General features: G+C 59.7%; 1 protein-coding gene across 3 annotated transcripts in view; it reads right to left on the bottom strand.

Annotated features, from left to right (window-relative positions):
- The window catches only part of LINGO1 (leucine rich repeat and Ig domain containing 1), a 70,627-nt gene that overhangs the window by 42,191 nt on the left and 2,544 nt on the right, over positions 1-25,892 (bottom strand). For 2 of the 3 annotated variants that reach the window (XM_077881981.1, XM_077881978.1), the window contains one exon: positions 15,169-15,254. The exons of the other annotated variant lie outside the window; for it this stretch is intronic. The gene's annotated coding sequence lies outside the window, so the exon portion shown is untranslated. Of the gene's footprint in view, positions 1-15,168; positions 15,255-25,892 lie in introns of those variants that run through there. 3 annotated transcript variants of the gene reach the window in all.

The following is a 25,892-nucleotide window of genomic DNA, read 5'->3' as shown; positions in this document are numbered from 1 at the left end:
CCAGCCCTGCCTCAGGGCAGCGAGGAACGCCTTGCTGAGAGTGTTCAGCTGTGGAAGACCCCCCCCTGCCAGGAGCAGGGCTGTGTCCCCTTCGGGCAGGCGCTGCCCCTACCCATCCATGTGCCCGGGGAAGGCCTCCTTTGGGCCTCAGTGTGCGCATCTATGAAACGGGGATGCTAGCACCTACCTCGCCAGCCCACGTGAGACTGCAAAGGGGACCCAGTGCAGGTCGCTGTCCATGCTCAGCTAGGCCACCTCTGCGGAGGGCAGGGCTGGGACAAGCCCTTCTCCGGCCAACATCTGCTGGGGGAACAGCTGGTCACATCCTCACACCACCCTACACCTTGCATCCTGTTTTCCTGACTTTGCTGCCCTCTGCTCCTTCTCGCCTCCTGCCCTCTCGGAGGGGCCGAGCAAGCTGGGGCAGGGTGGCCCTCACCATACACAGCCAGAGGTGAGCCCTCTACATTCACTAGGCCTCAGTTTCCCTGTCTGCAGCTGTGCCAAACCAGAGGGTCTTACAGACCCCCCCAAGGGCCAGTGCTGGGGGCAGATGATCTCAGACTGTCCCAATCTTCACGGGCCATCCCTGCCTAGGACACTGCCCACACCACAGCCCGCCCTGCCGTCTTTCCAGCTGAGGATCCCGCGTGGCCCTCGGGGTGCCTGCCCCTCCGGGACCCCAGCCAGCCCCATCCCTTTTCCTTTCTGACCGGACCAGCCACATCCTTTGGGCCTGTCTCGGGCACCCACTTGCCCCCTCGGGGCTCTAGCTCCATCCTGAAATGGAAGTGACCTCTTCAGCTGTTTGTCTGTCCACCTTCTTCAGAAACCCACCCCTGAGGCACCCAACCCGGACCCTGGCCCTTGCCTACTGCATGGAATTCCAGCAGTAGGGGGCCTGCCTCGGGTCAGGCATTCTGTGCACAGGGTTCCTACCACGTGTCCCCAGCTCCAGGGACGGTCTTCCCCCAAACCAGGGGCTGAAGCCGGAGGGTCCAGCAGGGGACGGGAAAGCCTGCGTTGCCCTCAACATGGCCAACAGCAGAGCACAGCACGGCTCACCCCCATTCTCCAGGTGAGGAACTGAGGTGCAAGGAAGCTGAGTGCACCCAGCCCCCGCCCCCCCCGCCCCGTGTGAGCCCTGGTGTCTGGCTGCGGGGAGACACGGAGGCCGCCGTGTGAGGTCGCCCGGGCAGGGGGGCCCAGGGAGGGGTCCCCGTGCCGGGCAGGCCCGAGGCAGGGCCCTGGCTGTCAGACCACGGCCCAAGTTTGCCACACGGAGCATCTGCTGGGGAAGGTGGGGAGACGCCAAGAGCCTTCTCTGGGAGACTGACCCAGATTTCTCTCCCTCTCTCAGCCACACAGGAACACCGAGCGTGTGTGTGCGTGCCTGTGTGCATGTGTGTGTGTATATTCTCAGCCCTGGCAGGCGGAAGGGTGGGAAGGGAGGAGGCTTGCTGAAAGCTCTGGGAAATGAGAGAGAAATCCTCCCCAAATCCCTCGCTGCTGTCACTAATAGCTAAAATATGCTCTTGACAACAAGGTAAAAGGCCCTGAATCCCCAGGCCCGACCTCACTGCCAGGAGCCCACGCCCCAGCTGAGCCGCGACCCTACCCTCCGACTCTCCCAACCTCTCCTTTCTGGGCACCTGGGTGCTGCTCTGGGAGGCCCTGAGCTCCCCGTCATGGCAGGGGAGGGGCACGTAGGGATGGGTGGAGGGCACCCGCTCGGCTGTCCCCTGGGTGCCCACCTCCACCCCCAGTGTCTGCCCCGGGGAGGCCGGACCTCGGGGCCCCACGAGCTACGAGAGAAGAAATACCCCCAGAGACAGGCCACTCGGTGCTCAAGTTAAATTCTGGAAACCCTTCTGGGCGGTGGTAGGTCTCCAAAAGGAAGCCGCCTCCTCGGACACCTTCCAGGCTCCTCGCCTGACCTCTGCCCTCGCTGAGCCCTGCACTTCTCCATAGCTCCCTGCTCCAGACCCCGAGAGCTAGGGTCTCATCCCTGCCGACGACCCCAAAACCCCTCCGAAGGGCGGGAAGCAGCCCGCCTCACCCGCTGCTTGTGCGTGAGCCCGTGCGGGACCCCACCACTCTGGGGACTTGGTCTCCCCGCTCCTACTGGGGTGACCCCGTCGGAGGGGCTCACGGAGGGGCTGGGAGCTCTGACGGCCGGGAGGCGAGGCACAGATGCGTGCAGCCCCGGTCCAGGTGTGTCTGGCTCCCGAGCCCAAGATGCCTCCAGCGAGCGTGGTCAGGGCACCCTTGGTCCTCGCACGGGCCTCTCCGCGGCTGGCTCAGTGAGCAGGCTGGGGACCAGCACCGCCACCCGACCGCGGACACTGGCCTCGCACACGTCCCCCTACATGGGGCAGGGAAGATGCGCTGAATGGTCCTCACGGGCCCCTCTGGGGGGGGGGTGCACATCCGCCCAACGGCCCCAGCCAGCCCGCCCCGCCTCAAGCAGGCCCACCCACCGCGTATTTTGTCACTGAACTCGCCCCGTCCCAAGCCCGACGTGCTCCCTCAGACTCTGAGCTTTGCACAGGCTGTTCCCTCTGCGTGTGATGCCCTTCCCTCTCCCTCAGCCTGAAAATCGCTCCTCCCCTTCCCGCCTTCCTCCCCCACCCTGCCCAGCCCCACACGCTGCCCTGGTACTTGTCCCCGGGCGAGTGTTACCCCGCCCGCTGCTCCCGTGCCACCTAGGCCGCGTGCCCGGTGGCCTGGTCACCTCAGCGAGCCGAAGGCCCTCCGCGGGGCCGGGCACCGAGCGCGCAGCAGCCGCCAGGGCCCGTCCAACAGAAGAGGAAGTGATGGGAATGTGTGGGGACCCTCGCCAAGTCCCGGGAAGAGCTGAGACCCAGCTCCGATCACCCCTGCGGCGGCCGGGCCCGGGGGAGTGCGGCCCGGCAGGCAGCGCGGCCTCTCGGCGCGTCGGGGCGCTCACAGGCAGAGCGGGGCCTCCTGCAGGATGTGGGGCGCGAGACCCCCGCCGCGGTGCACGCAGCTCCAGGGAGGGGAGTCATCTGCTGTCGCTGCCACTACCCTCGCTGGCCCATCGGGCGCCCGCTGTGGGCCGGGCACTGGGCGGGGGGTCAGGCAAGGCGTGACCCCCACCTGTCCTGGGAGCCCAGGGGGAGGGAGGCAGGTGGAGGCAATGGCTTGGCGGGCGACAGCGGGGCTGGGTGCACTCAGCTTCCTTGCACCTCAGTTCCTCACCTGGAGAATGGGGATGATCCGTGTATTTACCACGTAGGGTTGTTTTGAGGACCGGATTGCTGTTAAGAGGCTTTTAACAGAACCTACCACAGGATAAACACTCGAGAAACAAGAGCGGCCGCTTTAGCGCCGTCGCCTGTTTTCCCGTTAGGTGAGGCCTGCAGCCTGGCGGGCTGGCAGCGAGGGAGCTGGGGAGATGGCAAGGGCGGGGAAGTCCCCGGATGACAGCCGGCTTGGCTTCTGCTGCTCAAGGAGCCAAAGGATCTAAAGAGATCTAGGGGAGGGAGGTGGAGGGGAGGGAGGAGGGGAGGCCCGAAGGGGTGGACAAGGAGACTCCAGGGGTCTCCAGGGCTCCTCTTGGCCCCCCTGTTTGAAAGAGCTCACGGATGAGGTGCCGCCTGGGCCCCCAGGGGTACGCAGGTCCGGCTGGGACAGGGCCCGAGGCTCCCGGGGCTGCGGAGGCCGCTCTCCAGTGGAAGCCAGCGGAGCCGAGCGGAGGGCCGAGGGGCCGGGGAGCCGAGGGGGAAGCGAGCCCCCAGGGGGACACGGGCCAAGGGGCCGCTCTAGAGGGCCACGCTCAAGGGCACGTCCCAGGGGAGCGGGGCAGAGCTGCGGGCCTTGGGCTCGGCGTCCGCCTCTCCTTCTCCCCTAAGGCCAGTCCCCCGTCGGCCTTGTCAGGGTGACGGTAACAGGCCGACACTGCGAAGTGTGCCCGGACCTCCGCCTGGGCAGCTGCTAATTACCGCCACGGGAGGAAATACCAGCGACGGGCATCACGCCCACCGCCTCCGGCACCCCCGGTGCTGCTGCGGAGAGGACAGGGGCGCTGGGGCCACCTCTCCCAGGGGCAGGGCCCCCCGCCAGGGGAGGCGGAGCCGGCGCTCCCGCTCACAGCCTGCTTCACCCAGAGACCTCAGCAGGCCTCTGCCTCTCTGGACCTCAGTTTCCTCCTCGGCCGGACGGGTACGACAGCTCCAGCCCTGCCTACCGCGCAGCGTGGAAGAGGCAACCGACTGCAAAAGCACGATCCAGTGGCAACACCCTCACACCCTCTGTGCAGAGGCCAGGCTCTTCTGGGCTGCACGAGACCAGTGGGGTAGCCAGGGGCTGGGGGCACCGACAGGGCCAGACATCGTCCCGCCCTCCCAGCCCCACATCAAGTCCTTAAGACTTGCCGGCAAACAAACGAACCCTCACGTCAGAAGAGAGGCAGAGCCTGAGTCCAGTGCACGGCGGGCCAGGGCCATGTGCGTCCCTGAGCCCGAGCCTGTGAGGACCCCCAGGCCTCCAGAAGCCCGCGTGCCGTGCGGTCACGGGCAGGACTCACGCCCGAGAGGGTGTCGCACGGCCCTGCCGCCCAGAATCACAGACGCGGGGCGGAGCGGGGAAGGCCCTTCAGAGACAAGCCGGGGGGCTGCGAACTGGCCTGTAGGTGCCGGGGCATCGGCACACGCAGCACCACGTGCACACGCGGCCAAGTTCATACAGCAGTGTGCACAGGCTAGAAGCAGCAAGCACCCCCCAGCACGCGCGCGCACACGCGTGCAGCATCTCAGGCCCAAAGCCAAGGCTCTTCCAGCCCGTGGAAACCTCTCCCTGTTGAGAAGGAAATAAAAAGCCCCATGTGGCCTTCCAGGCACATGTGGCCTCTCACGCTGCGGCCAAGCCAAGCAGCAGCGATTAGGCGGCTGGGAAGTGAAGCCCAGCGTGGCCTGAATATTTCACGGGAGAATTTGCTTCAGAGAAAATCCCTTCTTTGCCTCCGTGCACGTCAGGGTATAATTACCCATTAGGTAGCGGAGCAGAAGCCCGGGAGGACGCGCGGCTCCGGGTGCGGGCCCTTGCCCTGCCTCTGTGCGGGCCTGGTCCAGCCCATCCCGCCTCTCACTGGCCCCGGAGGAGGGACAAGCAGATGCCATTTGGGGACGTGAGGTGGCTTGGCCCATGGTGCCCTCTGCCCTAGGTCCTCGGACTGTGCCCCCAGCACCCAAGCCCCCATCCTTGGGCCCACCCTGCTTGGGGTCTCTCTGCAGAGGCCGTCGGCTGCCCTCACTCCCTCATCTTCCCCTTCTCTCAAGCTGCCTGAAGTTCCCTGAACAAATGGCAGAGACCAAGGCTGAAGGTGGAGGGAAGGTGAGCACCAGAGGACGGGACAGAGGACACCTCGGCTGGGCCCTGGAGCCCCCCCTGGCCTCCCAGCGCCTGCCCACCAGGCCGGGAAAGACCCTCCCTCACTCTTTCTGCCCTAAAAAATGTCCACTGGGCCTAAGTAAGGCAGGTGGCATCTCCTCCAGGAAGCCCTCCAGGACGCCTCCCCGGGTCAGGAGGCTTCTCAGTCTCCTACAGCCCCGACATTTCCCTCCACCACTGTTCTGTAATCAAAGGCTGAATACTTAGGAGGTCTACAGGGGCCAGAGAGGAGATGACAGGGACCGGAGGGGCGCCGTGACGCCATCAGGAGTGGCAGGACCTGGGAAGTGGAGGGCACAGGCCCTGAGTGAGGCAGAGACGCAGACACCTCACAGCCCAGCCGTCCCAGCCCCGGGGTAGATGCAAGACGACAGGACGCACGTTCCCACAAGGACCGTCGCACAAACGCGTCATTCCTAATCGCCAAAAAGAGGAGAGAATCCCAATGCCCGCAAATGAACGCGTAACAGAAAACGCGGTCTCTCCGTAGCACGGATACGGTTGGGCCACGAGAAGGACTGCGGGGCCCGTCACAACGCGGATGAGCTCTGCAAACGTCCCCTTGGGTGGCCAGGCCCAGCAGGCTACGTGGCGCGGGACTCCAAGGCTAAGAAACGCGGACGAGGCCAGCCCAGACACAGGGAGCGGAGCGGGAGCCGTGGCTGCGGGGCCTGGGGGCTGGAGAGCGGAGATGGGCACAGGGCTCCGTCTCCGAGGGCTGGAAACGCTCTGAAATTAGAACAGCGACCATCGTACACTCCTGTGAATGTGCTAAAAAAGGACTGAGCTGCACACTTTAAAGTGGTGGGTCTCAGGGTACGAGAATTAGATCTCGGTGTTAAGGAACCAGCGTGTTTGAAATGGAACCAACACATCCACAGGCCACATCCCCGGCCGCGGCCTCCAATTCCTGTCCCGCAGCTGACACATGGGTGACTCCCCCGAGAACCGAGAGGTGGCCGCCCCGAGGCCCCTCTGCAGGCCCAGAGCCGGCACCCGTGGGCAGGCCCTAGAGCCACCGCTGTGCCCAAAGCAGCACGCTGACCCCCCTTTTGTGCCACGTTTTGTGCTTTCCAAACCCCCCTCAGGGGCTCTGGCCCGAGTCCCAGCCGAGTCTCAGCGGAAGCCGCGAAGGTCCAGTTTCGGGGCCGCCTGTCCCCGGGGCCACACAGCGAGCTGCAGGCCGATCAGCAGAGGAGCCAGGCCTCCCGCCCGGGGCAGCCGGTGGCCACTCCCTCGCCAGCACGGCCCGGCCGGGTGCCCCAGACCCGAGTCCGCCTGCTGGATCTGGCCTCCCGCCTCGGGCAGCCACGGCACGGACGCCTCGCCCCTCGCCCCTCGCCCCTCCAGCAGCACCCCAGCCGGCCCACAGCTGCTTCCCAGAGCCCAGGCGCGGCCGGCACCAAGGCCTAGACCCCGTCCAAGCGACCGGCCGCTCCGGGCCGGCCAGGGGCAGAGTCCGGGGTTCGGGGACAGAGGGGCCTTCGGGGGGCGTGACGGGCCATCCGGGGGCTGACACAGCTACGGTGGGACAGTCCTGAGCAGAACGGGACGGCCGGCCACCACACCTGCGAGGGCCTAACCCCCTTCTCTGCCCTGGAGGGTGGGCCTCAGGGGGTGGGGTCTCCTCTCCTGAGAGGTCTCTTCTGCTCGCCTCCTCTTGGACTCAGCCATCCTCCCTCCCAGAACCTTCCGTCAGCAGCTCCTTCGGGCCCCATAAGGACAGCAGGTTTCCAGAACCTGCCCCATGAGCCCCTGTGTCTGCGGAGATGGCCTGGGGAAGGGGCACCAGAGCCGGCCCCTTGGTTCCCATCAGCCGCCGGAAGCAGGGGGTGGTTTTCTATTTGGTTCACAGCCACGGCTCTGGGTCCAGAAGACCAGGTGCCCAGGAACTCGTGCTCGACGAACACGCTTCCCTGCGATGGCTCTGCACGGCCGAGGACTAAACAAGCGGAAATGACCGCTTGGGAATAAATTCTGAGGTCTCTGTGCGGCCCAGGAGGCCTCCTCCATCTGACCCCTCCTGGTCACACACTGAGCCCCGACCCTGGACACACGCTGAGCCCCGACCCTGGACACACGCTTAGCCCCGATCCTGGCTACTCACTGAGCCCCGACCCTGGACACACACTGAGCCCTGATCCTGGTCACACACTGAGCCCAGATCCTGGCTACTCACTGAGCCCTGATCCTGGTCACACACTGAGCCCCAACACTGGACACACACTGAGCCCCGATCCTGGTCACACACTGAGCCCCGACCCTGATCACACACTGAGCCCTGAGCCTGGTCACACACTGAGCCCTGAGCCTGGACACACACTGAGCCCCGACCCTGGACACACGCTTAGCCCCGACCCTGGACACATACTGAGCCCCGATCCTGGTCACACACTGAGCCCCGACCCTGATCACACACTGAGCCCTGAGCCTGGTCACACACTGAGCCCCGACCCTGGACACACGCTGAGCCCCGACCCTGGACACACGCTGAGCCCCGATCCTGGCTACTCACTGAGCCCCGACCCTGGACACACACTGAGCCCTGATCCTGGTCACATACTGAGCCCCGATCCTGGCTACTCACTGAGCCCTGATCCTGGTCACACACTGAGCCCCAACACTGGACACACACTGAGCCCCGATCCTGGTCACACACTGAGCCCCGACCCTGATCACACACTGAGCCCCGAGCCTGGTCACACACTGAGCCCTGAGCCTGGACACACTGAGCCCCGACCCTGATCACACACTGAGCCCCGACCCTGATCACATACTGAGCCCTGAGCCTGGTCACACACTGAGCCCTGAGCCTGGACACACACTGAGCCCTGAGCCTGGACACACACTGAGCCCTGACCCTGGACACACACTGAGCCCCGAGCCTGATCACACACTGAGCCCTGAGCCTGGTCACACACTGAGCCCTGAGCCTGGACACACTGAGCCCCGACCCTGATCACACACTGAGCCCCGAGCCTGATCACACACTGAGCCCTGAGCCTGGACACACACTGAGCCCCGACCCTGGACACACGCTTAGCCCCGACCCTGGTCACACACTGAGCCCCGACCCTGGTCACACACTGAGCCCCGACCCTGGACACACACTGAGCCCCGAGCCTGATCACACACTGAGCCCCGACACTGGTCACACACTGAGCCCCGACCCTGATCACACACTGAGCCCCGACCCTGATCACATACTGAGCCCTGAGCCTGGTCACACACTGAGCCCCGAGCCTGGTCACACACTGAGCCCCGACCCTGGTCACACACTGAGCCCCGAGCCTGGACACACGCTTAGCCCCGACCCTGGACACACGCTTAGCCCCGACCCTGGACACACACTGAGCCCCGACCCTGGTCACACACTGAGCCCCGACCCTGGTCACACACTGAGCCCCGACCCTGATCACACACTGAGCCCCGACCCTGATCACACACTGAGCCCCGACCCTGATCACACACTGAGCCCCGACCCTGGTCACACACTGAGCCCCGACCCTGGTCACACACTGAGCCCCGACCCTGATCACACACTGAGCCCCGACCCTGATCACACACTGAGCCCCGACCCTGGACACACACTGAGCCCCGACCCTGATCACACACTGAGCCCCGACCCTGGTCACACACTGAGCCCCGACCCTGATCACACACTGAGCCCCGACCCTGGTCACACACTGAGCCCCGAGCCTGGTCACACACTGAGCCCCGAGCCTGATCACACACTGAGCCCCGACCCTGGTCACACACTGAGCCCCGAGCCTGATCACACACTGAGCCCCGACCCTGGTCACACACTGAGCCCCGAGCCTGATCACACACTGAGCCCCGACCCTGGTCACACACTGAGCCCCGACCCTGGTCACACACTGAGCCCCGACCCTGGACACACACTGAGCCCCGACCCTGATCACACACTGAGCCCCGACCCTGATCACACACTGAGCCCCGACCCTGATCACACACTGAGCCCCGACCCTGGACACACACTGAGCCCCGAGCCTGGCCATACACTGAGCCCTGATCCTGGTCACTCAACAGAGTCCTGACCCTGCTCACACTCTGAGACTGACCTTGTTCACCCTCTGAGCCCTGAGCCTTGTCACATCCTGAGCACTGACCCTGGTCACACACATAGCCCTGACCCTGGCAGGGTAGACTGGCCCTCAAAAAGCTAGAAGAGACTCCAAACACCTCAGCCTCTCTCCTACCACTACTCCTCAGGGCTAGGTGACAGATTCGGTCTGTGGGTGTCAGAGACAAGTTCCAGCCTTGAGTGCCTGCTGGCAACTGGTGTGGCAGCTAATGGGTGGCTGATTTCCTGACCTCGAGGCCAGGGCTGAGAATGTGACAAGCCTCCTCTGATCCCAGGACACAACAAGTATCTAATAGATGTCAGCTCCCCCTCGAGCCAGGCATCCACAGAGGAGCTGCCCCCACCCCCCACCCGCGCCCCCCTAAACCTGGCTCCAGCTCCACCCCGCTCTCTTTCCCAGGGCCCCGAAGAAAGCTGTGAATTGCTAGGTACCTGCCTCCTCCTCTGTCACCCTTCCCCCTGCCTGGCCTTTCCCAGCCCAGATACACATCACACCCGGCCCCCATTCCGTGTCCTCAGCTGGCTGTCAGCTAATCCCTGCAGAGGTGTTAACTGATAATTAAGATGTTAGCTGTAAACTTAACGTGTGATTCCCTGCCAGGAGTATTCTGGTTTTAACAGGTTCCTCTTCAAAATGGGAAAACCTTCAAGACCCAGCCAAATGGCAGACAGGGAAGCAGAGCGGGGTGGAGGGGTGTATTTTATGCCTGGAGCCCTTCCAGCCTCCCTGGAAGCCGCTCCCCTCCGCCTCTCCTTTCACCTGCGTGGACAGAGCGCAGGCATGGCTGCAGGGAGCCCGCTGCCTCCCGGTCTCAGCTCCACCTCCTAAGAGCTGATGCCTTTGGACATGTGACGACAACTCTCAGGGCCTCAGTTTCCGCATCTGCAAATGGATATACAGAGTACCACCCCCGCAGGACCGCGAGGGCACACAGGAGGCCCTCGGGACTGGAGAGCCCCGTCCTCCCTGACTTCCCTCTGCCTCTCCCCGCTACCCCCGAAGGCATCTGTGTCAGCCTCCACTCCAACCCCCCCCACACACACACTCCACCCCCGTCGACGACTGAGCCTCCATTCTCTCCACTTCCCAAACGTCTCCCCAGGCACAGATCAGTGGGATCAAACGATGGCAACGGACGGACGGACGGACGGAGCTGCAGAGCAGGGAGGAAAGTTTACTCCGTGAAGCATCAAAGCAACTGGCCGGTCGTCTGGGGAAAACTACTTTGATCCCCACCTCAAGCCACATACGTAACAACGTTCCAAATGAACTACAGAGCTACATGTTTTAAAATATCATAAACAACCAGAAAGTAACGCAAGACAACATTTTCAATACTTTGCAGTTGGGAAAGGCCAGAAACCGTAAAGGACAAGAGTGGCAAACCTGACCGCGGGACAGTTTTGAACATTTAAGGAGGTTAAGAAAAGCTCTGTAAGTGTGAATGACAAAAAAAAAAAAAAAAAAAAAAAAAAAAACGTGAAAAGCTATTTGCCACATATGACAGATAAAGGGTTAAACCCCTTAACCTCTCATAAATCAGTTTGTTCTTGCAAGTCAATGAGTTGCATTTCACACATCCGCTCCGCCCCCACCCCTGAAACCAAGGTCATCTGCGATCTCCCGCAGCTAATGCAAGATCAATGTTCCCTCCGCCTCTCATCCCACCTCAGGCCTGAAGCAGGTCTTGCCCTTGGCTTCCAGGACCTCACACCTGCCTGGTTTTCCTCGGCCTCCTGGTTGCTCTTTCTTACTCACCTTTCCTGTTCCTCCTCAGCTCCCAACTCCTAACTGGGGAGGCCCCAGGGACAAGCCTCTGGTGCTTCTTTTCTACGTATATTCACTCCCTTGATGCTCTCAATCAATCTCAAGGCTTAAACTACTACCTTTAGGCTGATAATCCTGGGCTTGTATCTCCAGCCCAGACCTCTCCCCCAGACTCCAGCCTCACACATCCAACTGTCCCTCCACACTTCTTGGACGTCTACTGGCATGTCACGCTTGGCATGTGCCCAGCCAGGGCCTGCTCACAGGTGTGCCACCTGGGCAGTCACACAAGGCCCCTGAGTGTCGTCTAATGCTTTTGGTTTAATGCTCTACTGTTCCCACTTTGCAATTCTTAATGATTTTTTTAAACAAAGTGTGTCGGGAGGCCCGGGTGGCTCAGCGGTTTAGCGCTACCTTCCGTCCAAGGCCTGACCCTGGAGACCCGGGATCGAGTCCCACGTCGGGGTCCCTGCATGGAGCCTGCTTCTCCCTCTGCCTGTGTCTCTGCCTCTCTCTCTGTGTCTCTCATGAATAAATAAATAAAATCTTTAAAAAAAATAAAAATAAACAAAGTGTCACCCATTTTCACTTTGCTCCGGGCCCCACACATTAGGTCGGCAGGCCTGCCGCCCACAGATGAAGCCTTCTCCTTCCCTGCACCACCAAACTCACTCCTCTGTCCAGTCTCCGTTGATGGCAGCGACTTGGGCCCAAACCCTTGGAGTCATTGTTACAGACTGAATGTTTGTGCCCCTCAAAATTCATAAGCTGAAGCCCTAACCTCTAATGTGGTACTTGGAGGTGGGGCCTTTGGGAGGTAAATAGGATTAGATGAGGTCGAGTAGGGCCTCTTGATGGGATTAGTGTCCTTCAAAGAAGAGGAAGACTTCTGGGTTCTCTGCAGGCAGGCAGACTAAGGAAGAGGTCATGGGAGCCCAGGTGAGACGGTGGCTTGGTCTGCAAGCCAAGTGGGGGGTCGTCCCCAAGAGCTGAGTCTGTCAGCACCTTGATCTTAGACTTCTCGGTCTCCAGAAGTGTGAGGAATACACGTGTGTTGTTCAAGCCCCCAAGCCCATGGTGTTTGGTTATGGCCGCCCGAGATGACTAAGGCAGTAATCCTTGGCTCCCTCTCCGTCTCACACGCACACTCCGCCTCACCCAATCTGTCAGCAAGTCCCACTGGCTCTACCATGAGCACGCACCCAGACTCCATCCGCCTCCCCCACCTCCATCAAGCCCCCCCACTCCCGGCCCCCACTGTCTCTTCCCTAGATCGTTACAACAGCCTCCTGACTGATCTCCCTGCTTCCCTGGCCCCCTTCACAGCAGCCAGAGGGATCGGATTCAAATGAAATTCAGATCACATCATGTCATATTCAGAACCTTCCACGGCTCCCTGCTTCGTCCTGAGTAAAAGCCAAGTCTTCGGGGCGGCCGTGTGATCTGCTCTGGATCCCCCTCTGGCCGTACCTCCCACCCTCTCTCACTCCCCATGTCCCAGCCGCTCCCATCCCTGCCCTGCTGTATTTTTTCCTCCTTTAAACTTAACACTCAATGCACACACCAAATTTCACTCATTTATCTGTTTTTCTTGGCCATCTCTCCTCCGCTAGCGCGTTAGTTCCAAGGAGCAGGTCTTTTTCTCAGTTTTGCTCACTGTTAGGTCCCCGACCAAAAGGGTGCTTGACACATAATAAGTGCTCAATAAACGCCTGCTGAATGCATGGACAGATGAGTAGCACAATGAGCTGAGGACATGACGTCAACAGGCAATTCGCAAACGAAGAAATGGAAGTGGCCAACAAACATACCCAGTCGTGCCCGACCTCATTCACAATCAAAGAAATGCAAAAGAAAAGCCATTTTCCCCTAACTCATCAGCAGAGATTTCCGTTACTGCTAATGCCCACGGCTGGCAAGGAGGAGGGGACGAGGCCTCGTGCACGTGGTAAGTGGGCACTACCTTGTTGAGGTTGCCCTGGCCGTACGGATCACACCTTGGAAGATGTGCACCCTCCGACCCAGGCGGCCCACTTTCAGAAACACTCCTGAAGGACCCACCACACATGCACACAGACCACCAACTGGGAGGTTCCCTGGGGGAGGTTTATGGACGGCCAAACGCTCTAACGGGCCACCAGCAGGGCTGACGAGGATGCATAATTTTTTTATTTTTATTTATTTATTTTTTTAGGATGCCTAATTTAAAGGCCCCCCAAGCCACGGGCAGGAGAGGACAGCTAAGAGCTCTACAATGCTCTATACTACGTGTTGTCGGGTGAAAACTCAAGTGACAGAGCAGTGTAACCAGGATGAGCCCCTGTGTTTGCTTTTAAAATATTTTTATGGGATCCCTGGGTGGTTTGGCGGTTTAGCACCTGCCTTTGGCCCAGGGCATGATCCTGGAGTCCTGGGATCGAGTCCCACATCCGGCTCTCAGTGCATGGAGCCTGCTTCTCCCTCCTCCTGTGTCTCTGCCTCTCTCTCTCTCTCTCTCTCTCATAAATAAATAAATAAATCTTAAAAAATATATTTTTATAAGTGCATAGAAAAAGAGTCTGGAGGGAGATACACTGAACTAGTTAGCAGCGCTTAGTCCTGGGGAGGAAAAGATTAGGGGAAGGACTCAAAGTGCATGCTTCAAATACTTTGGATTGTTTGATAGATACATAGATATATAGACAGATGACATACGGAGAACATATTACCTAACTGATCAGAAAAAGGATTCCATTTGCCATGAAAACACTTCCCTGGTCTCCCCAGTTTTGAAAGATGCAGAAATAGGGCATCCCAAGCCATCCATTGTCTGGCCCTGCCTCATTCCTGTTACCCCCCACCTCCATCCCCACACCCCAAGCACTCTGGGTTCCAACCTCATGAAACAATTTTCTATTCTTGGTTCTTTTCACGGCTCCAGACCTGTCTCACAGTTCTGTTCACGGCACAGAGGCTCAGCTGGCCACACCCCATGACCCTGCTGTCAGAGAGCCACATAGGGGGAGGACCCTGAGGGCACTGTCAACAGCCTCCAGAGGGAGCCCCCAGGTCTCTGCCCCAGGGTTGGCCTGTGGGACCTGGGGGAGTCAGGAAATGTCCACTGATTCCGACCTGAGCAGGCTGGGCCACCAGGACAGTCATCACAGGCACTGGAGCCAGCTGGTCCAAGGGGGCCAAGGCGGGCCCAGCAGGGAGACTTGCCAGAAGTAAAGAGGGGACCGGAGCTTCAGTCCCACTAGAGTTGTCAGATTTAGCAAAAATTGTATCCAATGCAAGATCGGGGATACACTTATGCTAAAAAAAATTGTTACCTGTCTGGAGCTCTAATTTAACTGGACATCCGGTATTTTTTCTGCAATCCCACAGTCCATCCCACCTGGGGGGCTGTTGGCCCTGAGCAGAAAGCCTCCACCCTTCGGGGTGCCCCGAAGCAGCAGAGAAATGCCAAGTAGATCCAAAGTGAGCGGGGCTGGTCCTGGTGCCCAGAAGAGCACCTGTGCCCTGGGGGAGTCCTGCAGGGGTCTGGGGCCTTCCGGAGTAAGAGCCGTCCCTCGTGGAAGCACACACGCAAGCCTAGCTCGGCGACTCCGGCAGAGAAAGGCTGGAGTGATGGCACCGGGAGCCCCATGGATGCAGAAGCTCCCAGAGCCACAGGGCTTAGGGAAAGGATGCTGAACAGACCACAGGACGATCGGGGTGGCAGCCTTGTATGTCCTGGGGCCTCTCGGTGCCCCCAGGCGCCCCAGGAGGCCCTGCTGTGGTCGGAGCCTTCACAGCCACCTGTGTCCCACACCGTCGCCCGCAGCCCATCCGCTCCTCACTGCCCGAGCCCTCCCCCCTGAGCAGAGGCAGGAGGCGGCGGGAGCCCCTGCTCTCCCCCTACCTGGGTCAGACGGCGCCGGGAGGCCAACAGATCTGCCTCTGGGGGCCCGGGGAGCAGCAGCCTCTCGGTCGCGGTCCCAGCATGCACTGCAGTGGAAGAGCAGGAGGGTTAGTGCAGGTGAGATGGGCCTCGGCTACCCTACCCGGGACGTCTGAGCCCTCCCCACGGGCCGCAAGAGCCCCAGCAAGGTCCAGAAGGTCCCCTGCACCATCGGCGCCCGCGGGCTGGCTGACCACTCCTCCCGTAGGAGGCTCCCTGACCCCTCCATCCATGGTCCTCCTCCTACACGTGGTCACAAGCTGCTGTGCCCTGTCCCCCGTCCTCCCCGGCTGCCTGGCCCTGTGTATGCCCAGAGTGGAAGCCCGGCCACGCGGCCACGCTGCCGCTCCTCCGGGCCAGGCTCCTTCTCCTCCTCGGAAAGCCTCCCCTGCCCTCCGTGTGCGCGAGGCCCTCCTTCCCCGTGTCGCACTACCCCGAATGACCTACCTGTCATCCGGATTTCCCTGTCTCAACAATCTCACCGAGAGCTTTTTTTCCAGGCAGGTTAATTGAGCTATAATTTACCTAGAGTAAAATTTACCCTTTCTAGCACACAGTTCCGTGCGTTTTGACAGCTGCACGCAGCCGTGGAACCGCGACCACAGTCAAGACAGAACAATTCTATCAAAAGTCTCCCCGCGCCGTCCCTTTGTAGCCAACTTCCTGCACCCCAGCCCCTAACAACCACTCATCTATTTCCTGTCTCTGTAGGTTTGCATTTTCCAGAACGTCAGACGAAGGGAATCATCTCCATGTAGCCTTTTGAGTCTGGCTTTATTCACTTAGCATATAATGCATTTGCGATTTACCTTTGTTGTTTCTTTGTTCCTAGTTTCATTCTTTTTTTATTGCTGAGTAGTATTCAATTGTTCATCCGTTTACCGGCTCAAGGGCATTTGGGCTGTTTCCAGCTTGTGGCGACTATGAATAAAGCCACTATAAATATTCACATACAGGTTTCTACGTGAACATAAGTTGTTACTTCCCTTGGGTAAATACTTAGTGGCAGGATTGCTGGGTTCTATGGTAAACATATTTTTAACTTTATAAGAAACTGCCAAACGTGGTTTTTTTGTTTTTTTGGTTTTTTTTGGCCAAACTGTTTTCTAAAGTGGCTGTACCATTTTGCATTCCCACCAGCAACACGGGAGAGTCCCCGTTGTTCCGTATCCTTACCGACACTTGATATTGCCAATTTGGTAGACGTCAATGCAAGAGACACACGGTGGTATCTCACTGGTTTTAATTTTTCATGTACCTGATTTACTGTTTTCGTACCATCTCTATTTGCAATTATCATCTTAATTTAATTATTTACATCTTTCTTTTTTTCCATTTCCCCCATCATCCATGAGAGCAGAGACCTTGACGTCTACTCCCCCAATACCTAGCACAGCATCTGGTACTAGATGATGGTGGTGGTGGTGGTGATGGTGGTGGTGGTGGTGATGGGGGTGGGGGTGGTGGTGATGACGGTGATGATGGTGGTGGTGATAGTGGTGATGGTGGTGGTGATGGGAGTGATGGTGGTGGTGGTGGTGGTGGTGGTGGTGGTGGTGGTGACGGCAGCTGCAGTGTTGAGAGTTAATATTTATAGAGTACTTATCATGTGCCCAGCGCTGTTCTGAGGACTTTACAAATACTAACCCATTTAATGCTCACCCTTCCCCTAAGACAGATACATGCTATCAATACCCTCATGTTAAGAGAAGAAAGCTGAGGCAGAGGGAAGTACCTGGCCCTAGGTCACCTCGCTGATAAGGGGCCAAGCCATGCTTCCATCCCAGCTGTTCTGGAATCAGACCCCACAGTAGTCATCAGTACATTCCATGACCCACATTTGCTGAAGGAATGAAAGCCTGGATGAAAGGCAGGATCTTCTAGCTCTCTCTCACGGTGAGGGTATGCTCCTGGGCTGGAGGCCATCATACCCAACATGCCATAGACTGAGTGTCTATGTCCCGTCCACACCCCCAAATTCCTGTGTTGAAACTGAAGTCCAAGGTAATGGTATTTGGAGGTGAGGCTTTGGGGGAGGGGTTTAGGTCATGAAGGTCTCATGAATCTCATGAATGAGATTAGCACCTTTACCAAAGAGACCCGTCCCTCGTGCCATAGGATGACACCATGAAAAGATGGCATCGATGACCTAGGAAACGGGCCCTCACTAGACACCAAATCTGCCGGCGTCTTGGTCTTGGACTTCCCAGCCTCCAGAACCGGGAGACAATAACCCTCTGCTGTTTACTGGCCACCCAGTCTGTGGGATTTTGTTAGAGCAGCCCAAATGGACTTAAGACATAGCTTCTGATGTCTTCTCTTGGATTTTCTCCCGCCAAAGCTGAACTTGTCTTCACTCCCGTTCCTGCTTCTCCTCTTGAGAAACTCATTTTATGGGATGGTCTTGGTATTCGAAGCAGTCATTGGGGTAAGAGGGGAGAGGCTGAGTCAAACCTAGAGCTTGGTGAGTGGAGGCCTGGACCTGGGCCTGCCATGGGGCTTATTCATCCATAGGGACTCTTCCCCAAAGCTTCTCTCATCAAGCCCTCCCAGACACTCTGGCTTCCCCAACCCCAGTGGAGAGAATGACAGCAGGTCGTGGCCTTGGCGCTTCTGAAGCCCTGGCTCTGACAGTGGTCCTGTAACACCCCTTGTAGAGAAGATTTTACTGGTCGCTGAACATCTGGGTGCATTTCCTCCACGCCCTCCTGTCCTAGCAGGATGTCCCCTCTCCTCGTCCCCCTTATAGTCAGTTGAGGCTGCATGAGAAGTTCTGGCCAATGGGTTGGGAACAAAAGTGATGTGTGTCATTGCCGGGCCGAGGCATTTAAGAGCAGAGTGTGATTCCATCTTTTTCTCTTCTTTGCCACGGTGACTGGAGGAGGCCCCGCGTTCCAGGTGGGGCGGCTACAGGATGGTGGGGTTCCGGCCAGCCTGGGTCCCTGCGTGACTGTACGGACCAGAGTCCGCCCCCGTCCCCACTTCCCTCACTGGACACGGAATACGAGGTCAGACTGTCCATAGAGGAAGAAAGAATAACAGAGCCTTTGCTGCCGTAGGTCACCGGTAGTTCCCAGAGCACCGGTTCGAGCAGCACGGCCCTGCACACCCCCCGGCATCCCCATGGGCCACCTGGGGCACATGACCTTGCTGTATTTGCTTGGAGAGCATGTTTGCATGACGTTCTGAGGGAGAGAACTAAGCTCCATTTGGAAGCCCCTAAATCACTAGCACTTCAGTGGGGGACACAAATGCATCAATCCCCAATTTCACAGGTTCTCCATCCACAAGTAAAAGGGGGAAGTTTCCAGCCCTGTAGTAGGATCCGCCAGCAGGATGATCCCCCCTGCAGAAGGGAGGCGCGAGCAGAGGCAAGCGGTAACACCTCCAGGACAGCGGGCGCCTCGGCCTACATTCAAGGGCTTGGAGTTGAACTTTGAACAAAGGCTAGGGCGCCCTCAGAGCTTTAGCCCCGCTCGGCCCGGGGCCCCTCCTTGTCTCCCTGGATGACAGCTGGGGCAGGGAGGTCCAGCAGGGCCCTTGAGCCACCATGACAGCGGCCACAAGCTTAATTCACCTTTGTATTTTGAAATTATGGGCACTTTACTTTGGCAATTATCCCCTTCAATGCTCTGCGCTCCTGTGGGACAACCCGGGACCACAGGGAGAAGAGGGAGCCCCTGGAGGCACCAACCGGCTCTGGCAGCGACCTGCGGGGAGGGCCTCGTGTCTATTAACGCCCCCGGGGTTCCTCACTTTTTCCGAGAGCGATGGTTCGGCAGTAGTGGGTTATACTGCCTCCCTTGTACCCACGTTGGGGAGAACCTTAAAGGGTGCCGTGCAGCGTCCTTGAGGCCCGCAGGACGTGGGCGAGCTTGGGGAGGGTCGTGGTCCTCGTTGTCGGAGGAGGAGGAGGAGGAGTGCTGACGTGGCTAGGCCGCCCCCAGTGCCCAAAGGCTCACCTGGCCTTGGTCGGCCAGGTTGGCTGGGAGTCCTAGGGGCGCCCTGCAGGGGTGCGGGGTGAGTGGAGGCGGGGCTGGGCTGGAAGCAGGCAGAGATGGTGCAGGAGCCCCGGGACAGAGCCAGCCTCCCTGAAGCCGTCACAAGGACCCTGTCTCCTACAGGCCAGGGTTCTGCTGTCCCGGGTGTAACCCCCCCCAGCCCCCCAGGCAGGCTCAGGCGGCTCTCTTGTCCTTCGGGTTAATAAGCAGGTGTGCCTGATGCCGGGCAACTGAGAACAAAACCCTACAAGCGCTGGCGGCTCCATCCTTCACCACGAGCATTTATTTACCCGGCGGCTCGTTCCGGCGACGAGAAATCCGCAGTGGTGAGTCTGATGATTTCGGTGGGAAACCTTTACCTGGGTGTAGACCTGAGGTTCGAGCCCAGTGTGAACACCTTGCTCTCACCCTTCGCAGCCACAGGATCTGCTCTGATCTGCTCGTGGGAGGAAACCGTGCCGGGATTTGCAGGGCTTTCGGCTTTTGTTTCCTGTGGGTCGGGCTGCTGGCCGGGGCTCAGGGCTCCAGCGATGGCTGCGGCCCGGGGGCCGGTCGGGCTGGGTCAGCTGGGCCCTCGGCCCCAGAGCACACCCGTCTCCACCCAGGGAGCAAGGGGTGTTCCAGACACCGGATCCGGATCCGCGGGGGGTGCACGGAGGCTGCCCCATCCCTGGACGCCCTTTGCCACCAGCTGCGCTTCAATTCACGGTCTGCCGAGGCCTTGGGGGCTGACGCCGAGGACAGAGGTTCACAGGCACAGGGTGAAAGAAGGCCCCGCGGGGACCAGAGGAAGAGCTGGCACGGGGCGAAGTGACAGGTGAAGAGAAGACGAGAGGAAGGAGGCAGGACGGAGCAGAGACCGAGGTGAAGGCGTCGCCTTGGGCCGTCGCCATCGGCCTCCCGGGCGGAGCGCGTCGCGGGCGCTAACACTTCAGTGCCGCCAGCACCCTGCGAGGTGGGCACCGGGATCGTCTACGTTTTCAGAATGGGGACACTGAGGCACGGAGAGGGGCCGTAACTTGCCTTGTAAGGTCCCGGCACTCGCGCTCAGAGTCCCCGACGAAACGGGGTTGGTCAGTTAGAGGCGAGGGCAAGGCTCCTAACAGTGTTGGCGGGAGGGACGGCGGGGGCTCAGCCGTGGAGCGTCTGCCTCCCGCCCGGGCTGTGACCTCAGGGTCCCGGGATCGAGTCCCACGTCGGGCTCCCTGCAAGGAGCCTGCTTCTCCCTCTGCCTGGGTCTCTGCCTCTCTCTGTGTGTCTCTCATGAATAAATAAATAAAATATTTTTTTAAAAAATACTGTTGGGTGGTCAGATCTAAGTTGTCGAAAAAAATCCCCTTTCTGTCTCGTACCGCTCTGCCTCCTTGAGCCACTTACTTAACCAGAGCCTGGGTCCTTGTCCGTAAGACAACCTCCTACGGTGGGAGAGGTCACCGAGTGCGCGTGCGCCGAGCCGCGGACACTACCTGGCGGAGAACAGACGCTCCACGAAGATGAGAGTCCGTGCCGCGGCCCCTCCGTGCAGCCACGGTACAGAAGGCCAACCCCAGACCCCGGGTACAGATGGCCAACCCCAGACCCCGCTGGTACCCGTGTGCATAGATATGTTCACAGATGCCGCGTCCCCGCGCGGGGGAGCACCTGCATGCACCTGCATGCATTTCCCTCCTAATCTGTCCCCACCTCACAGTGGTGGTGGCACGAGCCTTGCAGACCCCCAGCCGCACACCCCGGCATTGCTCCAAAGTCCTTTCCCTCTCCCTCTTCCATCGTCACATCCCATCACTATGGGCAGCCAATCGTTGAGTATTTCCCAAACTCACCTTCTCCCCAGTCTTGCCCCAACCCCACCCAGGACAAAGGTCTCAGCTGCTCCCCGTCCTCCGGCTCGCTGTCCCCCTCCGCCCGCCCTGCACACAGCGGCCATCAGAGCCACCTTTCCCAGTCACCCATCTGACCTCCACTTAGAACCCTTCTAGGAAGCCCGGCCAAGCAGGATGTGAAACTCAGAAACTAAGAAAAAGTCTGACAGATTTGACTAAATAAAGATCTAAAGCTTCTCTAGGGCCAAAGAGACCATAAACCAAGTTAAAAAAGACAAACAGCAGACTAGGGAAAAGATGTGCAATGCACCCAACAGACAAAGAAGTCTGAAAATCCCTAATATACTAAAAGCTCCTTTGTAGCAACAAGAAATAAGGAAAAAAGGAAAAGAAAGAAAAATGGGCAAAGGATATGAACAGTCAATTCACGGAGGAGGAAGTACAAATGGTCCACGAACAAGATGCTCAGCTCCGCTGGGGAGAAGGAAAGTGAGTGTTGAAACCGCAGCAAGACGCTCTCCTGGATTCTTAGCTCAAGTTAAAAAGCTTGGTCAGTTGGGTGCGGAGGACGGTGTGGGGGACGTGGCCAGCCACAGATTCCGCGGGCGGCCCAACCTTCTGCAAGAGCGCCGCGGCCACCTACCAAAATGTGATAAACATGCCCTTTGGCCAGGCAACCCCACCTCTACAAATCCATCCTAGATGCTCACGCGTGTCAGCAAGATGTCTACTCGAGGGCGGCCGCTGGCGCCTTATTCGGAAGAGTGAAAAACTGAAGATGACCTAAGTATCCGTCAACCCAGGACTCGTTACCCACACCACCCTTTGGCCAAACAAGGGACTATTAGGCAACCATTAAAATGGACACCACAGGGATCCCTGGGTGGCGCAGCGGTTTGGCGCCTGCCTTTGGCCCAGGGCGCGATCCTGGAGTCCCGGGATCGAATCCAACATCGGGCTCCCGGTGCATGGAGCCTGCTTCTCCCTCTGCCTATGTCTCTGCCTCTCTCTCTCTCTCTCTCTCTCTCTTTCTGTGTGACTATCATAAATAAATAAAAATTTAAAAAAAATAAAAAAATAAAATGGACACCACAGACCTGTGTGCGGGGCCCCTGACAGATGCGCACCCCACGCCAGAAAAGGAAAGGGGGAGCCGCATGTGCTGGACACGAATCCATGTCTTTTTTTTTTTTTTAAAAAGTGAGATACAGGGGACGTGTGGGGGGCTCAGCGGTTAAGCTCTGCTTTCAGCTCAGGTCGTGACCCCAGGGTCCTGGGATCGAGTCCCGCATCGGGCTCCCCCTGCTTCTCCCTCTGCCTGTGTCTCTGCCTCTCTCTCTGTGTCTCATGAATAAATAAATACAATCTTTAAAATAAATAGATAGTGATATACGGGGCACCCGGGTGGCTCAGTCGGTAGAGCACGTGACTCTTGATCTCGGGGTTGTGAGTTCAAGCCCCATGTTGGGTGTAGAGATTACTCAGAACTAAAACCTTTAGGGGGCGCCCAGGTGGCTCAGGGGTTGAGTGTCTGCCTCTGGCTCAGGTCGTGATCCCCGGGTCCTGGGATCGAGTCCCGCATCGGGCTCCCTGCAGGGAGCCTGCCTCTCCCCCGGCCTGTGTCTCTGTGTCTCTCGCGAATAAATAAATAAAACCTTTTTTTTTTTTTTAAAAAAAAAAGAACTAAAACCTTTAAAGAAAAAGTGATATATAATACATATGTTTGTAAAACGCAGCAAAAAGCTCTGGAAGGAGGCACCTCAGACCCACGATGGTGAGGCCTTGGCAGCACAAGATTTAAGGGCAAAGAGGGAACTTCCATGTGTATAGACACACGTCTATACTGTTTCAATGTCTTTGCATGAGCAAATGTTAAAAAAGAAGAAAGAGAAAAAAAAGACCCCATCCCATGGCCCCTCACGGGCTATAGGGCTACACTCCCCCATGTGGCATCCAAGGTCCCTCAGGACACAGCCCTGGGACCTCCCCTTGACCCCCCTTTTTTTTTTAAAGATTTATTTACTTATTTGAGAGAGCAAGGTGAGACAGCATGAGCATGAGGAGGGGCGGAGGCAGAGGGAGGAGCAGACTCCCCGCTGAGCAGGGAGCCCGACTCAGGGCTGGCCCCCAGGACCCTGAGGTCATGACCTGAGCTGAAGGCAGACACTTAGCCGACTGAGCCCCCCAGACGCCCCTCCTTGACCCATTCTTAAGTCTAGACAGAGCCAGATCCCTTGCATGTCCCCAAACTGCCTCTGGATCTTCGTCTATGGTTCCCTCTTCTGGGCACGTCCTTCTCTGCCTCTGGGCCTCATCATGTGTCACCACCTTCTGGAAACTCCCTCAACACTGTACCTTCAGGCCCCTCCCAGAGTCACGGTGACAGCGCACAGTCGCTGTGGGTCTACGTCAGGGCTGCGCCATGGGCTTCACACTGTGTTCAGAGCAACCCCAGAGGGGCTTGTCAGCACCTCATCTACCAGAGGAGGAAACTGAGGCACGGCGAGATTCCACGACTGGCTCAGCCACACCACCAGGAATCAGCAGAGCCATCGAGGGTGCCCATGCAGAGGGGCCTGCGCTGGGGCCCGTAGACTCTCCTGCGAGCCCCAGTGGTGGGCCTTGCCTTGTTCCTGCCCTGCTCCCCGAACCTGGGCCCGGGGAGGTCTGCTGGGGCCTCAAGGCAGCCCTCCATCCCCAGCAGGCACGGCTGCTACAGAGCATCTGGCAGGCTGCGGGCCGGTGTCCTCAGGGGGCTAAGGGACCCGGGACTGCTGAGGAAAGGGACGGGTTTGTGGAGGTGTGACCCCTCCCAAGGAAGCCCGCCCCCCACTATCTCTTGTACCCCTACTGTGTGCCAGGCCCTGGGGGCCACCGGCCCTGCCTTCCAGGAGCCTCGAGGTCAGACCCAGGAGGGCCAGGAGCCTAGGGGGCAGGGCGGAGAGCACCTGTGGGATGGTGCAGGGAGCGCGGGTGACTTCTGCCTGGAGAGTGAGCCCACGGGTGGCTCCATGAAGGAAGTGGCGTCTGGGCCCAGCCTAGAGACATGAAGGGGTTTTGGGCAGATGGCGATAGGGAGGAGAACTCCGGGGGCTGAATCAGCTTGAACAGGGCCTAGTGTAGTGTGGGGGGCGGAAAGTGCGGGGCGGCCGGGGGAGAGTCACGGTTGTGGCTCCAGAAGGCGGCAGTGGACGAGGAGGGGCGTGGGGGGGGGTGGACAGCAGCAGAGGCGAGGCCAGGCTGGCCTGAGGCGGAGGGGTGGCTGGGCCCAGGGTAGGAGGGTGTCAGGCAAGCTCCCTCCGCCTCTGCACGCAGCGGGTGGCTCTCGGGGGGACTCTGGCCCAGGCCCAGCCACCTGGATAAACACCTCCCCAGACTGCTGAGGGGTTTAAAGGAGAAGGCGCTTCCAGCACTGGGAACCTGCAGAGGGGAGGTCAACACGCCTGGGGGGCCTGCCGGGGCCGGGGGCCGCCGCCTGCGGGGTGTGGACTTGCATCCCACGCAGTCCTGTGCTTGCGTTCGGGGTAACGTGATTCAGACCCTTTAACCTTAAGGACGGATGAGAGGCACAGCCCCCTGATCTGGGAGGGTCCCGGCCTCACTTTGCCCACGACAGTGGTGGGCGGCCGGCTGCGTGGGTTCTCTGGGCCGGCTTTCTCAGGGAGGCAAGAAGAGGGGGGGAAGAGGAACCTAGTGGAACCAGGAGAGGGGACAAGCGGGATGGGAAAGCAGCAGACTTCCTTCGGGGGCTGGTCCCCTACGCAGCCGGGACCCTCTGCTCCCCGCAGGCCTCAGGCTCCAGCCAGGTGAGGGGGGAGGAGTTGGAAGGGGACGACTCCTGCCCCCCAGGGCCCGGGCATTCCCTGAAGGGCGGTGCGCAGGCCGCGAGCTCCGGGAACTGCCCCCACTGGGCAATGTCGGGCGGGTCCCTGCACACCTGTGAGCTCCTGGATGCAAGGGATAAAAATGCCTCCCTTGTAAGGTAACACTACCGGCCGGCGCCCTACCAGCCCTCCCCACGCGAGTCGTGCCAGCCAGTTCCTGCAGGAGAGTCACTCACCCGGGGGGGTTCCAGCGACCCGGCCCCCACACCAGCCCCGCACCATCCTCCTCCGTGGCGACCAGCGTCAGCCCCTCCAGCCCCCCCAGCCTCCCCACCTCAGCTCCGACCTCAGTGCCCGCGTGCTTGTCACTCCCCCCGCCAGCCCTGCGGGCAGGGACCGTGTGTGACTCATCTTGGCCATTTCAGAGACTGGTGCGGGCCTCGCAGGGCAGTCCTGCCGATAAGCAGGAGGGCTGGCGCTGAGGACGGACAAGTAGGGTCTCCTGCCCTGCCCACCCCAGCCCCTGTTACTCCGCCCGCAAGCCCCTGACGATGCTGGGCTGAGTGAGGCTGGGATCAGGGCTCAGTCTAGGACTGGGATCAGGGCTCGGGGTGGGGTAGGTCAGAGCTCCATACAGGAGGTTTTCTGCCTCGGGACTCTCCCCAGCCTCGCCCACCGCTTGCAAACCACATCTTCTGCTCTCGAGAGGCAGGGGCCTGCCTTCCGGTCCTCGTTATGCGCACCCCGCACCCTGGCAGGGCCCGTCCTATGCTGCACCCTCCACAGCTCTGCTGGGATTCCCATATTCCCGTTTCCCCGGCCCCCAACCCCAGCCCAGCAGAAGTGGCCCGAGGCAGCAAGCACCTCCCTGCATCCCTAACTGGCCTTCAGAAACACAGCCAGGACGGCCGTCCTGGCACGGATGCATCCCCACGGCCAGGAGAAGGGGTTTGCGGATTGTCCCTGATTTCTCAATTCTCCACCCCGCTGCCCTCACTCCCTTAGCCCAGAGACCACCAACGGCCCTAAACCCAGGT

The sequence above is a fragment of the Canis aureus genome, chromosome 32 (assembly GCF_053574225.1).
Source record: "Canis aureus isolate CA01 chromosome 32, VMU_Caureus_v.1.0, whole genome shotgun sequence".
NCBI lineage: Eukaryota > Metazoa > Chordata > Mammalia > Carnivora > Canidae > Canis > Canis aureus.
Note: the sequence above shows the minus strand (reverse complement) of the source record. Positions and strands in the feature narration are given on the sequence as shown.